The sequence below is a fragment of the Moschus berezovskii genome, chromosome 19, assembly GCF_049115385.1.
Source record: "Moschus berezovskii isolate FMDL1 chromosome 19, NW_MosBer_1.0, whole genome shotgun sequence".
Classification (NCBI taxonomy): domain Eukaryota; kingdom Metazoa; phylum Chordata; class Mammalia; order Artiodactyla; family Moschidae; genus Moschus; species Moschus berezovskii.
Window position 1 is genome coordinate 4,319,536 of NC_142478.1, and position 13,226 is coordinate 4,332,761.

Genomic DNA, 13,226 nt, shown 5'->3' on the forward strand with positions numbered 1-13,226 from the left:
AAGACCAGGAGCTGACTGTGGCTCAGATCATGAACTCCTTATTGCCAAATTCAGACTTCAATTGAAGAAAGTAGCGAAAACCACTAGACCATTCAGATATGACCTAAATCAAATCCCTTATGATTATACAGTGGAAGTAAGAAATAGATTTAAGGGTCTAGATCTGATAGATAGAGTGCCTGATGAACTCTGGATGGAGGTTATGACATTGTACAGGAGACAGGGACCAAGACCATCCCCATGGAAAAGAAATGCAAAAAAGAAAAATGGCTGTCTGAGGAGGCCTTACAAAAGCTGTGAAAAGAAGAGAAGTGAAAAGCAAAGGAGAAAAGGAAAGATATAAGCATCCGAATGCAGAGTTCCAAAGAATAGCAAGGAGAGATAAGAAAGCCTTCCTCAGCGATCAATGCAAAGAAATAGAAGAAAACAACAGAATAGGAAAAACAAGAGATCTTTTCAGGAGAATTAGAGATATCAAGGGAACATTTCATGCAAAGATGGGCTCGATAAAGGACAGAAATGGTTTCTTTCAGTAGGTCTCAGTAAAACAAAGCAAACGAAGCAAAAACCATTTTAACTCACTATGTTAAAATGGAAAAGATTCAAGGAAGAAAATGAACTAGAAGAATAGGCATAGTTTTGGCAGAGGTCAAAAGATAGAAACATAATGAAGGGTAAAATAATTCAGTGTCTTGAAGATAGAGTTCACTAGAGGAGTGAGAAAAGAATGGAAAAGTAAAATGAGGTGAGGAAGAAATGAATTTTGGAGAAACTTGAGATCTAAGCCAAAGACTTCATGCATTATTCTAAAATAGAGAGGAACCACTGAGAATCTGGGGGGGAAGTAACAATATCAGAGTTTGTACTAGGAAGATTAATCCATCAGGATAGGTTGCAGGAAGTTGAAATCATACATGGGAGAGAGATTACTGGTATATTGCAATACTTGCTGAACACGAGTGGAGTCTGTCATTTTTTTTATTATATATATATATATATATATATATACACATCATAAATGCAAACTTTAAAATTCTAAAATAGGATTAAGAAGCATAACTTATTCTGTTTTTCTTATGAAGAAATAAGCTTTAAAAAAAAAAAAAGACCTTTCCTTTTAATTGTATTCTTTTAATAAGAATGAAAAAAATTCCACAACATTGTGACAATGCTACAAGTAAACATTGCAAAAACTGGAAATGAATTCATAAGTCTTTTCTTCTTTTTTTTTTTATTATTATTGTTAGCTTTCTTTTTTCTAATCACTTAAAAATTAAAACTTCAAGAATTTTTGAAGGTATGTCACTGTTACATTTAATAACATTTATATAAAGATGGAATTCATATTGTTAATATGGCTAATCATCACCATAACTTAAGAAGACTACTCAAACGCCAGAGTTCTATCCCATACCCCACATACTTCAGCCTCTAGCATAATATCTGATAAATAGTAACTTCATGGACATCACCAGATGGTCAATACCAAAATCAGATTGATTATACTCTTTGTATCTGAAGCTGGAGAAGCTCCTTACAGTTAACAAAAACAAGACCAGGAGCTGACTGTGGCTCAGATTATGAACTGCTTATTGGAAAAGTCAGACTTAAATTGAAGAAAGTAGGAAAAACCATTGGACCATTCGGGTATGACCTAAATCAGATTCCTTATGAATATACGGTGGAAGTGACAAATAGATTCAAGGGATTAGATCTGATACACAGAGTGTCTGAAGAACTATGGACAGAGGTTCAGAGCATTGTACAGAAGGCAGTGATCAAAACCATATCCAAGAGGAAGAAATGCAATAAGGCAAAATGGTTGTGTGAGGAGGACTTACAAATAGCAGAGAAAGGAAGAAAAGCAAAAGGCAAAGGAGAAAAGGAAATATATATCCATTTGAATGCAGAGTTCTGAAGAAGAGCAAGAAGAAATAAGAAAGTCTTCCCAAGTGAGCAAGGCAAAGAAATAGAGGAAAACATTCTGGAGTGAGAAGACAAGTGGACCGTAGGAAGCATCACTAGAAAAAAAGCTAGTGGAAGTGATGGAATTCCAGCTCAGCTATTTAAAACCCTAAAAGATAATGCTGCTAAAGTCCTTCACTAAATATGCCAGCAAATTTGGAAAACCCAGCAGTGGCCACAGGACTGGAAAAGTTCAGTCTTCATTCAAATACCGAAGAAAGACATTGCCAAAGAATGTTCAAACTACTGCACAGTTGCACTCATCTCACATGCTAGAAAAGTAATGCTCAGAATTCTACAAGATAGGCTTCAGCAGTACATCAACAGAGAACTTCCAGATATTCAAGCTGGATTTGGAAAAGGCAGAGGAACCAGAGATCAAATTGCCAACATCAGTTGGATCATAGAAAAAGCAAAACAGTTCCAGAAAAACATCTACTTCTGCATCATTGACAATGCTAAAGCCTTTGACTGCATGAAAGTCACTCAGTCATGTCCAACTCTTTGCTACCCCATGGACTATACAGACCATGGAATTTTCCAGGCCAGAATACTGGATCCTTCTCCAGGGGATCTTACCAACCCAGGGATCAAACCCAAGTCTCCCGCATTGCAGGTGGATTCTTTACCAGCTGAGCCACCAGGGAAACCCAAGAATACTAGAGTGGGTAGCTCATCTCTTCTCCAGCAGATCTTCCAGACCCAGGAATCAAACCATGGTCTCCTGCATTGCAGGTGGATTCTTTACCAGCTGAGCTACCGGGGACTGTGTGGATCACAGCAAACTGAGGGAAAGTTTTAAAGAGATGGGAATATCAGACTACCTTACTTGACTCCTGGGAAATCTGTATGAATATCTAGAGGAAAAGTTAGAACTGGACACAGAACACCAGACTGATTCCAAATTGGGAAAGAAGTATGCCAAGGCTGTATATTGCCACCTTGCTTATTTAACTTATATGCAGAGTACATCATGAGAAATGCCAGACTGGATGAAGCATAAGCTGGAATCAAAGTTGCGGGAAGAAATATTGATAACCTCAGATATTCAGATAACACCACCCTTGGCAGAAAACGAAGAGGAACTAAAGAGCCTCTTGATGAAAGTGAGAGAGGAGACTGAAAAAGCTGGTTTAACACTAAACATTCAAAAAACAAAGATCATGGCATCTGGTCCCATTCAGTTCACTTCAGTTTTATTTCAGTCGCTCAGTCATGTCCGACTCTTTGTGACCCCATGAATCACAGCACGCCAGGCCTCCCTGTCTATCACCAACTCCCGGAGTTTATCCAAACTCATGTCCATTGAGTCGGTGATGCCATCCAGCCATGCCATTGTCATCCCCTTCTCCTCCCGCCCCCAATCCCTCCCAGTATCAGGGTCTTTTCCAATAAGTCAACTCTTCGCATGAGGTGGCCAAAGTATTGGAGTTTCAGCTTCAACATCAGTCCTTCCAATGAACATCCAGGGCTGATCTCCTTTAGAATGGACTGGTTGAATCTCCTTTCAGTCCAAGGGACTCTCAAGAGTCTTCTCCAGCACCACAGTTCAAAAGCATCAATTCCTCAGCACTCAGCTTTCTTCACCGTCCAACTCTCACATCCATATATATGGGGAAAACCATAGCCTTGACTAGACGGACCTTTGTTGGCAAAGTAGTGTCTCTGCTTTTTAATATGCTATCTAAGTTGGTCATAACTTTCATTCCAAGGAGTAAGCGTCTTTTAATTTCATGGCTGCAATCAGCATCCGCAGTATTTTGGAGCCCCAAAAAATAAAGTCTGACACTGTTTCCACTGTTTCCCTATCTATTTGCCATGAAGTGATGGGACCAGACGCCATGATCTTAGTTTTCTGAATGTTGAGCTTTTAGCCAACTTTTTCACTCTCCTCTTTCACTAATGGCCCCATTACCTCATGGCAAATAGAAGGGGAAACGATGGAAACAATGACAGACTTTATTTTCTTGGGCTCCAAAATCACTGCAGACAGTGACTGCAGCCATGAAATTAAAAGATGCTTGCTCTTTGGAAGAAAAGCTATAATCAACTTAAGCAGCATATTAGAAAGCAGGGACACTATTTTACCAGCAAAGGTCCATATAGTCAAAGCCATGGTTTTTCCAGTAGTCATGTATAGATGTGAGAGTTGGGCCATGAGGAAAGCTGAGCATTAGAGAATTGATGCTTTTGAACTGTGGTGTTGGAGAAGACTCTTGAGAGGCCCTTGGACTGCAAGGAGATCCAACCAGTCCATTCTAAAGGAGATCAATCCTGGGTGTTCATTGGAAGGACTGATGCTGAAGCTGAAGCTCCAATACTTCAGCCACCTAATGCGACATTGGAAGACCCTGATGCTGGGAAAGATTGAAGGAAGGAGGAGAAGGGGATGATAGAGGATGAGCTGACATCAGAGGATGAATTGACAGGATGGATGACATCACCGACTGGATGGACGTGAGATTGAGGAAACTCTGGGAGTTGGTGATGGACAGGGAAGCCTGGTGCTCTGCAGTCCATGTGGTCACAAAGAGTCGGACATGACTGTGCTACTGAACTGAACTGAATTTTTCCATGCTTGGCATGTAGAACTACAGGATTCCATTGAAATTTGAATTTCATATAAACAATGATATTTTTGGTATAAATATGCTCTATTTCAGAAAACAAAGCCTTTTTTAATGTAAGTAGATCCCATATATTCAAGTTACACATTTACACCAAAAAAAAAAAATACACTAAAATAAATTGGTTTTTCTGACATTTAAATTTCTCTGTCTCGTATTTTTATTTGGCCAACTCTAATAGTAGGTATTCTTTAATGTTAAATAAAAATGATTGCTAATATATGGCTTTTTTTTTTTACTGTGGCAAAATAGGCATAATATAAAATGTATAATTTTAACAACTTTTATTTCACAGTTCAGGGGCATTTAGTACATTCATGTCATTGTGCTACCATCACCATGATCCGCCTCCAGATTTTTCACCATCCCAGACTGAAACTCTGTACCCATGCACACTCCATTCTACCTTTTGTCTCTATGGATTTGTCTATTTAAATTCTTTCATATAACTGGAGTGGGCTTCCCGGGCAGCTCAGTGGTATAGAATCCACCTGCAATATAGGAGACACGGATTCAATCCCTGGGTCAGGAAGATCCCTAGAGAAAGAAATGGCAACCCACTGTATTATTCTTGCCTGGGAAGTCCCCTGGACAAAGGAGCCTAGAGGACTACAGTCCATGGGGTTGCAAAGGAGTTCAACATTACTTAGTGACTAAACAACAACAACAACAGCATATCTGGAACCCTGAACCCCTGACACATTGTCTGACCATGGATCCCTAACAAAGCCTTCTTCCCAACTGCTATTCTGTACTAGACAATAACCTGTTACAATATGCTCAGTAAGCAACCATAGCAAATATTTGTTAGTGTAAGTCGCATTCTTTTTATTATTTTGAAAAATTTACAATCTCTGATATGTCACTGGCCATTTTGAAATGATGTGTGGTGACTATAAATTTAATTTTTAAAAAATTGTTGAGATATGTTTGTATAATAATATTTTGATATAGCTGAGATTTGTTTAATTTTCAGCTTTATTAAAGCAATTTTGTACCATTCTCCACATATATGAGATGGTTGCTAAGGAACTATTCAATGTAAATATCAAGTAATTCAGGTTTGGGCTTCAAAGGTCAAAGAGCTAAATTTTAGAGATCATTGGAAGACAATAGTGGTTTTTTTGTTGTGGTTTTTTGTTTTTTGTCCCCATCTTGAAAATGCAGAGAGATATTCTAAAGTTTCCTTTTGTTTCTGTGCAAGATGGATTAATTGTGACACCCGTGCTTGTCCATCACGACACTCATCCCATCTTCTGGTGATCAACACCCTCCTTTGAACTAAGAATTATGCTGTGTGAAAACTGTCTTGTGTACGCTCCTCCGTTCCCTGGGTCTAATAAATTACTATTTATTTTTGCTTTAAGAAATCAATTATGTTTTGGGGAAAATTTTTAAATGAAAAAAAAATGACTGTAAATATATCCCATATTCACCTTTTCCAAAATTTTCATTCCTGCATTAAGATTCAATTCTCTCTCCAGTATAATTTTCCTTTTATCTGAGGAAACTATAGCACCAATATGCTGATAATTTTCTCAACTTTGTCTGTCTGGAATAGAATTGCATTTTCCTTAACTTCTGAAAGATATTTTCTCTAAATATAGAATTCTGGTTTGAAAGGAAATTTTTTCAACACTTCAAAGATGTCATTGCACATCATCTAGATAGCAAGTCTTTTCTGGAAAGAGATCTGGAATCAAATTTTGTTTCTTCTGACTGGTTTTTCAGATTTTCTCTTCATCACTGATTTTTCAACAATTTGATTATGATGTGGCATATGTAGGGTTTTCTGTGTGCTTATCATGCTTGGTATTTGTTGAATTCTTGAATCTGTGAGTTAATAGTTTTATCAAATTTAGAAATTTTTCATTCATTAACTTGTCAAGTATTTCCAGTCTTCCCTTCCCTATTCAGAACTTCAATTACCCATGTTTTAGATTATTTACTATTGTACCATAGGACATTGAAACTCTGTTCATTTTTTTCAGTCTTTTCTTCCTTCTTATATATCAGTTTGGATAGTTTCTATTGATTTTTATGTCTTCAACTTCATTGATCTTTTCTTCAGCAGTGTTTAAAAGCTCCATTAAACCTATCCACAAAATATTTTATTTCAACTATTATCTTTTTCAGCTCTAGAAGTTCCATTTGATTTTTTAATTTCTTATTTATATATGTTATATAAAAATGATTTTATATAAAATAATCTTTTTATATCTTTAATTTCTGTCATTATATTTATATGTCATTAGAAGGCAATGGCAAGCCACTCCAGTACTCTTGCCTAGAAAATCGCATGGATGGAGGAGCCTGGTAGGCTGCAGTCCGTGGGGTCGCTAAGGGTCAGACACGACTGAGCGACTTCACTTTTCACTTTCACACATTGGAGAAGGAAATGGCAACCCACTCCAGTGTTCTTGCCTGGAGAATCCCAGGGACGGGGGAGCCTGGTGGGCTTCCGTCTATAGGGTCACACAGAGTCGGACACGACTGAAGTGACTTAGCAGCAGCAGCAGCAGCATATTTATAAGCATCTGTATAATCACTTTTAAAAGCTGCTAAAACCTCAATCAAATCCCTTATGATTATACAGTGGAAGTGAGAAATAGATTTAAGGGACTAGATCTGATTGATAGAGTGCCTGATGAACTCTGGACGGAGGTTCGTGACATTGTACAGGAGACAGGGTCCAAGACCATCCCCATGGAAAAGAAATGCAAAAGAGCGAAATGGCTGTCTGAGGAGGCCTTACAAATAAATGTGAAAAGAAGAGAGGCGAAAAGCAAAAGAGAAAAGGAAAGATATAAGCATCTGAATGCAGAGTTCCAAAGAATAGCAAGGAGAGATAAGAAAGCCTTCCTCAGTGATCAATGCAAAGAAATAGAGGAAAACAACAGAATAGGAAAAACAAGAGACCTCTTCAAGAAAATTAGAGATTCCAAGGGAACATTTCATGCAAAGATGGGCTCGATAAAGGATAGAGATGGTATGGACCTAACAGAAGCAGAAGATATTAAGAAGAGGTGGCAGGAATACACAGAAGAACTGTACAAAAAAGATCTTCACGACCAAGATAGTCACGATAACATGATCACTGACCTAGAGCCAGACATCTTGGAATGTGAAGTCAAGTGGGCCTTAGAAAGCATCACTAGGAACAAAGCTAGTGGAGGTGATGGAATTCCAGTTGAGCTATTTCTAGTCTTGAAAGATGATGCTGTGAAAGTGCTGCACTCAATATGCCAGCAAATTTGGAAAACTCAGCAGTGGCCACAGGACTGGAAGAGGTCAGTCTTCATTCCAATCCCAAAGAAAGGCAATGCCAAAGAATGCTCAAACTACCGCACAATTGCACTCATCTCACATGCTCGTAAAGTCATGCTCAAAATTCTCCAAGCCAGGCTTCAGCAGTATGTAAACCGTGAACTCCCAGATGTTCAAGCAGGTTTTAGAAAAGGCAGAGGCACCAGAGATCAAATTGCCAACATCCGCTGGATCATGGAGAAAGCAAGAGAGTTCCAGAAAAACATCTATTTCTGCTTCATTGACTATGCCAAAGCCTTTGACTGTGTGGATCACAATAAACTATGGAACATTCTGAAAGAGATGGGAATCCCAAACCACCTGACCTGCCTCTTGAGAAACCTGTATGCAGGTCAGGAAGCAACAGTTAGAACTGGACATGGAACAACATACTGGTTCCAAATAGGAAAAGGTGTATGTCAAGGTTGTATATTGTCACCTTGCTTATTTAACTTATATGCAGAGTACATCATGAGGAACGCTGGGCTGGAAGAAGCACAAGCTGGAATCAAGATTGCTGGGAGAAATATCAATAACCTCAGATATGCCGATGACACTACCCTTATGGCAGAAAGTGAAGAGGAACTCAAAAGCCTCTTGATGAAAGTGAAAGAGGAGAGTGAAAAGGTTGGCTTGAAGCTCAACATTCAGGAAACAAAGATCATGGCATCTGGTCCCATCACTTCATGGGAAATAGATGGAAAAACAGTGGAAACAGGGTCAGACTTTGTTTTTCTGGGCTCCAAAATCACTGCGGATGCTGATTGCAGCCATGAAATTAAAAGACGCTTACTCCTTGGAAGGAAAGTTATGACCAACCTGGATGGTATGTTGAAAAGCAGAGACATTACTTTGCCAACCAAGGTCCGTCTAGTCAAGGCAATGGTTTTTCCCGTGGTCATGTATGGATGTGAGAGTTGGACTGTGAAGAAAGCTGATCGCCGAAGAATCGATGCTTTTGAACTGTGGTGCTGTAGAAGACTCTTGAGAGTCCCTTGGACTGCAAGGAGATCCAACCAGTCCATTCTAAGGGAGATCAATCCTGGATGTTCATTGGAGGGTTGATGCTAAAGCTGAAACTGCAATACTTTGGCCACCTCATGCGACGAGTTGACTCACTGGAAAAGACTCTGATGCTGGGAAAGGTTGGGGGCGGGAGGAGAAGGGGACGACAGAGAATGAGATGGCTGGATGGCATCACCGACTCTGTGGACATGAGTTTGAGTGTACTCCGGGAGTTGGTGATGGACAGGGAGGCCTGGCGTGCTGTGATTCATGGGGTCGCAGAGAGTCGGACATGACTGAGCGACTGAACTGAACTGAACTGAACTGAAAACCCATCACCCCTATAATTTCAAGGTATATTTCTATTAATTAACAACTTTCTTGCATCTGAATCTCTTTTTCTGCTGGCCTACATGTCTTGTAAATTTGTATTGAGTTCTGGACATAGCAAAGTTTACTTTGTTCTGTATCTGTGTTTCGTTGTCTTTTAAAGAGAGTTGAATTATTTTGGTAGACATTTAAGTTAGTTTTGGGCTTCCCTGACAACTCAGATGGTGATAAAGAATCTGACCGTAATGCAGGAGACCCTAGTTCAAGCCCTGGATCAGGAAAATCCCCTGGAGAAAGAAATGACAACCCACTTCAGTATTCTTGCCTGGAGAAATCCATGGACAGAAGAGCCCAGTGGGATAAAATCCATGGGGTTGCAAAGAGCTGGACAAGACTGAGTGACTAATACTGACTTTCAGATCAATTTAGCTACTTTCAGATCAATGTAACTCATTTTGGGGAGGGTGGGGAGCTTGGTCAGGGAAGGAGAAGAGTAATCTTAACACCACTAGGGTTGTTTAGATCCACTATTAAAGCATGATACTTCTGGGGTCTCCGTTGAATACACAGGAAATTCAATGAAGACTCTCTACCATGGTTTGTGTGTGTGCTTAGTCGCTCAGTTGTGTCTGACTCTGTGTGACTCCATGGACTGTAGGCCTTCAGGCTACTCTGTCCAGGGATTTTCCAGGCAAGAATACTGGAGTGGGGTGTCATTTCCTTCTCCAGGGAATCTTCCCAACCCAGGGATCGAACCTGGTTCTCTTGCATTGCAGGCAGATTTTTTACCATCTGATCTACCAAGGCTATACCCAGACAAAGATACTGGAGCTCAAATATCTCCTGGCCCTGTGAGAGCAATGATCATTACTCAGCTCACAGATCTTCAGTCATTCTTTGACCAGCTTTACAGAGGTGTATTCTATGCAGGTGTAGCTCAGTATTCGCCAGTAGACTCTAGGGTAACTCCTGCAGATTTCTGGAGCAGTTCCTCTGCTTTCCTTCTGCTTCTGTGTCTCATCAGTTCAAATTTTAAGTGATTTCTGTCCTGTCCCGTCGCTCAGTCGTGTCCGACTCTTTGCGACCCCGTGGACTGTAGCCTACCAGGCTTCTCCGTCCATGGGATTCTCCAGGCAAGAATACTGGAGTGGGTTACCATTTCCTTCTCCAGGGGATCTTCCCGACCCAGGGATCGAACCCGGGTCTCCCGCATTGGAGGCAGACGCTTTAACCTCTTAAGTGATTTAGCCTCCTCTAAATCTGATATCTGTCACCTCAACTTAGTGAGACTGTCATATTGTGCTTTGTTTAATTCTCTCATCACCATATTTCAGAAAGTGCTTTCAGGGACAAGTTGGAGAGATTATAGGGCTCACTTCATTTTTTTCCTTTTCTTGATCTTTCACTGTTTGTTGTCCAGTGTATGGAAACATTTGCTTATATTTTTCAAGTTTTATAGTGTTTCTTATCATTTTAATGGCAGGAGGGCATGTCAGGTCCCAATTACTTTTTATGGCCAAGGATACTAATAAGCCTAGCCCAGATTCTTATCTGTGATTGACTTGTCTTGGCCATTTACAAGCAAAGTTTCCATTTTTCCCTGCTATATTAGCCAAGAACTCTGATCTCACTATATAGAAATATGTTCAGGTTGATTACTCCTGAGAACTAGAGATAGAACATAGCAATTTTAGAAGAAAAATTATATGGAGTGGTCTACTCCCTGTGGATATAATTTCTGCTTTAGTGCAAGGACTTTTTCCACATTGCAGCTGGGCCAGATGCCCAGATTTGTGAACTTTATTGCTATCAGGGATTCACTCAAGTCCTGGCCACTATTTTTTAATCCAGGTGGTATTAATTCCATTAATATTCTTTGTTTATGAGCACTTGTGTCTGGTATGGATGAAATATTTCACAGTAAAAATTCAGAGTTTCACACTGCAATACAATAAAGGATTTGGTAGATCAAGGTTGGAGAAAAATGTATTTTCTACCCTCAAGGACCTATAAGGTACATGTGGTAGTATAGTTGTGGGGCCCAGACTTAAAGAGAGAATTAGAAGATAACAGATAAAAATAGGTAATGGAGAGCCACAGGATATTATTACAGCAAAAAAGAAAGAGTTTTAGTGTGACATTTTAATGACTCCAGTAAAGTAAGCAGAAATTAATTAGGCAAAGGAAATGTGTTATTCAGTGTGGTGTACTGTGGGAAAGTTGGGAAGGTCATAAACAGATGTAAACAAGGGCATTCAGGCAAGAATGACACGCTAGGTGCAGGAACTGTTGGTGTCCTATTTGTCTGGGGCATAAAGTGGGAGAATGGGAGTGTCCGAAAGTGAGATTCAACAACATGAAGAGTTTGCATACCATGTAAATAAGCTTGGACTTTATCTACAGTGAAAGGGAGTCATTAAAAATGTTTAAAAAGGATGATTCCATATTCAGATCTGGTTTTACAGAGATCCTGTGGAGTGTAGAGTTAATATGAATAAGAATAGTGGTTAGAAGAGTCAAAAGTTATTATAGTAATTGAGATAAGAAAAGATGCTTGTCCCTGAACAAAATTAAGTGATAGTGGGAGTCATTAACAGATTAAGGCCTGGATGGTACAATATCCAGGAACTACAAGAGGTACCCTTCATCTTCAAAATTAGAGGAAAAGAGTAAGTGTGAATGGTTTTTCTACATTTTCTCATAGGTGAGAGATCTCCAGTTAAGAGAGATCATGTATTATGGCCTTGGTTTTCTCAAAGGAAGTGGCCTGAAACTGAATGGAGAGTTTGATAAGATTTGTGTCAATTTGGATTCATAGTTGAGGGAGAGGAGGCTAAATACAACTCAAGGATTAATAGGAGAAGGTGAGGATCCAGTTGAGTTTCGAAAATATGATTTTATGGAGGCAACATCTGTAAGATTGGGAGATGTTTCACAAGTGGCCCTTAGCTGTTCAGGTGGAGGAAAGAGAGGTGATAAATTAGAGCCTTGATTGGAATGCTATTGGGAGGAGTTTGGAGTACAGCACTTGGGGATTGGTGTTTTTGTTTTTGTTTTGTTTTGTTTTTTTTGAGCAGTAGTTAAAATTTTTCTCTAAATAATAAAATCTACCTTTTAAAACTTCTCTCTCATACTCCTATAATGAAGGGGAGAGAAATGTATTCATCAGAATTCCTCTAGGGAAGAACAGTATTACAAGGAAGAATTATTTCTTGACATTTTGAATGAGACTATCAAAGACAAGTTGAAGCAATATATTATGGTCACTAAAACTATACGCATGAGAGAGGAAGGACATTTCATTTTGCTTCAACGGAGAGGAGAGTACAAAATCAAGAAGAGAGAAGAAAAAGAGAGTTTTTGTGGAAGTCTGACCTCAGCACAATATAACTTCATTGTCACCTCCAAATATTCAGGATCAATCTCATGGACACTTGGTGGAAGCTGATTTATTATGTAAACTAAACAAGGGATTGAATTTCACATATATGTTAGTGCAAGGTGTAAGGATGTAGGAAATATAGACACAGGAGCTGGAGGCAAAGTAGATTATGAGAATCTAAGCTCCCAGGAGTTGACACTGGTGATTCACACCAACTTTATCATTCCGTTCCGTTCCGTTCCGTCGCTCAGTCGTGTCCGACTCTTTGCGACCCCATGGACTGTAGCCTACCAGGCTTCTCCGTCCATGGGATTCTCCAGGCAAGAATACTGGAGTGGGTTACCGTTTCCTTCTCCAGGGGATCTTCCCGACCCAGGGATCGAACCCGGGTCTCCCTCATTGGAGGCAGACGCTTTAACCTCTGAGCCACCAGGGAAGCCCATTAGTAGCAGGAAAGCCTCCACAATAGCTTCTCAGGGGCAGAATTCAAACCAGTCTCTGCATATCTCCTGACTGCCTGGCATATGCCTTACACATGGGAAGCATTCAATAGGTAAACTCCATTCTGAGTCATCTGTTTCAAGGATGCATGCTACCTTTTATAAGAGGAA